The 3,957-nt window shown below is 39.5% G+C and overlaps 1 pseudogene; it reads left to right on the top strand.

Annotated features, from left to right (window-relative positions):
- The first annotated feature begins 275 nt into the window (after positions 1–275).
- Positions 276–2,326, top strand: LOC110287128 (inosine triphosphate pyrophosphatase pseudogene; annotated as a pseudogene).
- The last annotated feature ends 1,631 nt before the right edge of the window (positions 2,327–3,957 follow it).

The raw sequence follows: 3,957 nt of genomic DNA, 5'->3' as shown, positions 1-3,957 counted from the left end.
AAATTAATAAAAGAATCTACAACTCAACAATATGTAGGGAGTGAGAGACTCTGGAACACTCAACCCTATATCAAATTTCTTTATCTACCCTCATCATCAAGACTCAAGGATAGGATCCATGCATCAAAGGAGGCAAAAAGACAGAAAAAGACATAGAGGATGGATGACTCTAAGAAAACATCTTCCAGACACAACGGGAGGAACATACATAGGTACTCATAGAAAGCATGCACACAAGACTGCAAAAATTCAAACCAGACCAAAAAAATTCCATGATGCAGAATGGTAAGAGGGCACAAAGTCCTATTGCTAATGAAGAAATTATCTGAAATTAATACTTGTTAGAAAAGAGAAAATCATTTTTTTTCCAGTGGAGTGACACTGGGTATATCAACCACATGACAAGGTAGGCCATAGGTCCAGCAACAGTAGGCCAACACAAAACTGACTCGGGTGTGTGTGCGTGTACATGTGCCTGTGCATGTGTGTGTGATGTATATGTGTATTTTTGTTTTGTTTGATTATTTATTGTTTTTCTGTTCCTTTATTTTTGGATAAGGGGAGATTTGAGAGAAAGAACAGGAAGTTATGTGGGGGAAGAAGTGAGCTTTATCTGGGAAGAAGTATGGGAGGAAAAAGAATATGATCAATTCTGAACTGTGACCAGTGATTGCAGTAGCTGAGTCTTTGGTGGGGAAGAAGAAAGTGTTTGTGACGGCAATGCAAAGAAGCCGGAGGAGGTCATTCAGATTCTAGGAGATAAGTTTTCATATACTTTGGTGGCAAAGAAAATTGACCTGCCTAACTACCAGGAAGAACTGGATGAGATTTCCATACAGAAGTATCAGGAGACAGTTCACCATGTGCAGGGCCTTGTACTTGTGGAGAATACCTATCTGTGCTTTAATGCACTTAGGGGACTTCCCGGTCCCTACATAAAATAGTTCCTGTACAAGCTAAAGCCTGTACTATGTTCATAGCAGCTTTATTTATAATAGCCAGAAGCTGGAAAGAGCCCAGATGTCCCTCAACAGAGGAATGGATACAGAAAATGTGGTACATTTACACAATGGAGTACTACTCAGCTATTAAAAATAATGAATTTATGAAATTCCTAGGCAAATGGTTGGACCTGAAGGGCATTATCCTGAGTGAGGTAACCCAATCACAAAAGAACTCAAATGATATGTACTCACTGATAAGTGGATATTAGCCCAGAAAATTAGAATACCCATGATATAAGTTACAATTTTCAAAACACATGAAACTCAAGAAGAACGAAGACCAAAGTGTGGACACTTTGCCCCTTCTTATAATTGGGAACAAAACACCCATGGAAGGAGTTACAGAGACAAAGTTTGGAGCTGAGACAAAAGGATGGACCATCTAGAGACTGCCATGTCCAGGGATCCATCCCATAATCAGCCTCCAAACGCTGACACCATTGCATATACTAGCAAGATTGTGCTGATAGGACCCTGGTATAGCTGTCTCTAGTGAGACTACGCTGGGGCCTAGCAAACACATAAGTGGAAGCTCACAGTCAGCTATTAAATGGATCACAGTGTCCCCAATGGAGGAGCTAGAGAAAATACCCAAGGAGCTAAAGGGATCTGCAACCCTATAGGTGGAACCACATTATGAACTAACCAGTACCCCGGAGCTCTTGACTCTAGCTGCATATGTATCAAAAGATGGCCTAGTCGGCCATCACTGGAAAGAGAGGCCCATTGGACACACAAACTTTATATGCCCCAGTACAGGGGAATGCCAGGGCCAAAAAGTGGGAGTGGGTGGGTAGGGGGGTGGGGGGCAGTGTATGGGGGACTTTTGGGATAGCATTGGAAATGTAAATGAGGAAAATACCTAATTAAAAAATGCTTTGGAAAAAAATTAAAGGGGATATTCATTTCATGATGTTTGAAAATAATCTTCGTTACTCTGCTTACAATCAATTATTTTCATTAAAACTTTTGCATCTAAAAAAAAAAAAAAAAAAGAAGAAGAAAGAAAAAAAGAAGAAGCTAAAGCCTGTAGGTCTCCACCAGCTCCTGGCTGGCTTTGAAGATAAATCAGCCTACGCACTCTGCAGATTTGCTCTCAGCCCTAGGGACCCAAGCCAGTCAGTACTCCTGTTCAGAGGCTAGAATTTGGGAAAGACTGTGATCCCACCAGGATGCTGGGACTTTGCCTTTCAGCCTGGTGGATATGAGCAAATGTATGAAGAGATGCCAGACTGAGATGAACACCATTTTCTTATCTGTTACAGGCCCTACTTAAGCTACAAGAATACTTTAGTGTGACTGCTGGGGCTGGTGACCACTAGGGCCATGGGTCTAGTGCAGAACTCACCAGGAGGCAGGGACTCCTGGCAAGGATTTCTCTGGTTTTCCCTTTGCCAGGGGATCCAGAGAACTTTAGCAGTTAGTTCTTGGAAGAGCAGTTGGCTCTGCACAGGGGAACGTTGGGTCAGTTGATACTAAACTCTTACCGATTGGGATTCAAGAGTTGTCTTTGGCCAGGCATAGTAGTGCACACTTTTAATCCCAGAATTTTGGAGGTGTAGGCAGACAGATCTTTGTAAGTTTGAGGCCAGCCTGGTTTACATAGTGAATTCCTGGAGATCCAGAGCTACATAATGAGACATCATCTCAAAAACAAAACAACAACAACAAGTTGTACTTGCAGTCTCTGGTTCTGGGATCCTGAGATAATTTTCACAACTTTTCAGTCTTTCACTAATATTTCTAACATAAAATGTGGTAGTGTCACTCCTCTATATTTTATTCTTCATTTATTTCTCATTGCCTATGGAAAAACATTGACTTATTAGTGTGACCTTTCCTGGCCCACTACTCAGCCTCATTCAAATACTCCTAATATCCTTTTGAGATTTTCTGTGCTTACGTATAGGACTGCCACAAGAATATTTTCATAACACCATCTTATTCAACAAGGCCCTATCATTAGCCTATGTCTCATTAATCAAATCATTTACCCTGATATTTTTGAGTATAAAGAGGTTATAATTTAAGAGTTACATGATGATTTCACAATTATCACTATAATCACCAATATTGATTTATTGCTTCATGTATAGTACTATTACAGAAAACATTGTTTTAAAAAAAGCTATTATGCAGTTACAAATTGATGCTTTGATGTTACTCTCTCACTGTACATTAGTAACTATAACATATATATATACATATTTATGTATATATACATATATATTCATAATAATAATAAGACAAAGCATTTTAATGATAAACTCACAGGTTTTAAATTTTTTCATTTTGAAAATTAAGAATATTTATTTTAAGAAAGAGAATCCTAGCAAAACTGTCCTCTGAGAGGCTCCATTCAGCAGCTTAACTAAACAGATACAGACTCAGAGCCATATGTTAGATGGTGCTCATGGAATCTTGTGGAAAAGTAAAGGGAAATGATTGAGGAACACAAAGGGGATAGGAACTCCACAGGAAAACCAACAGAATCAACTAACCTGGACCCTTGTGGGTACTCAGAGATTGAATAACCAATCAAAGTTCATACAAGGGCTGGAAATAGGTCTGTCACACATATGTAACACATGTGGAACTTGGTCTTCATGCAGGTTCCCCAATAACTGGAGTGACAGCTTATTCTGACTCTGTTGTCTAACTTTGGATCCTGTTCCCTTAACTGGGCTGTCATTTCTGGTCTCAGTGAGAAAGTTTGTACCTACTCCTGCAGTGAATTGAGGTGCCAGTAACCATTTTTTTTTGCAATAAAAATATCAGTTATCCCTTAAATTCTTGCCAAAACAATTCCATGCACAAAGCTTTTCTATGAGACAGCAATTTGTTGCTTAGATATAGCTAGTAACTTGGAAAAAGACTGTGAGAATCTAAAATACCCTTGCTTCTCCAGTCCCTGACAAGAAATTGTCATATGTGTGAACACCCCAGGAAAAAA

Source organism: Mus caroli, unplaced genomic scaffold (assembly GCF_978045245.1).
Source record: "Mus caroli unplaced genomic scaffold, Mus_caroli_1 scaffold_5, whole genome shotgun sequence".
Taxonomy (NCBI): Eukaryota; Metazoa; Chordata; class Mammalia; order Rodentia; family Muridae; genus Mus; species Mus caroli.
The sequence above is the reverse complement of the archived record's forward strand: the minus strand, read 5'-3'. Positions and strand labels throughout refer to the sequence as shown.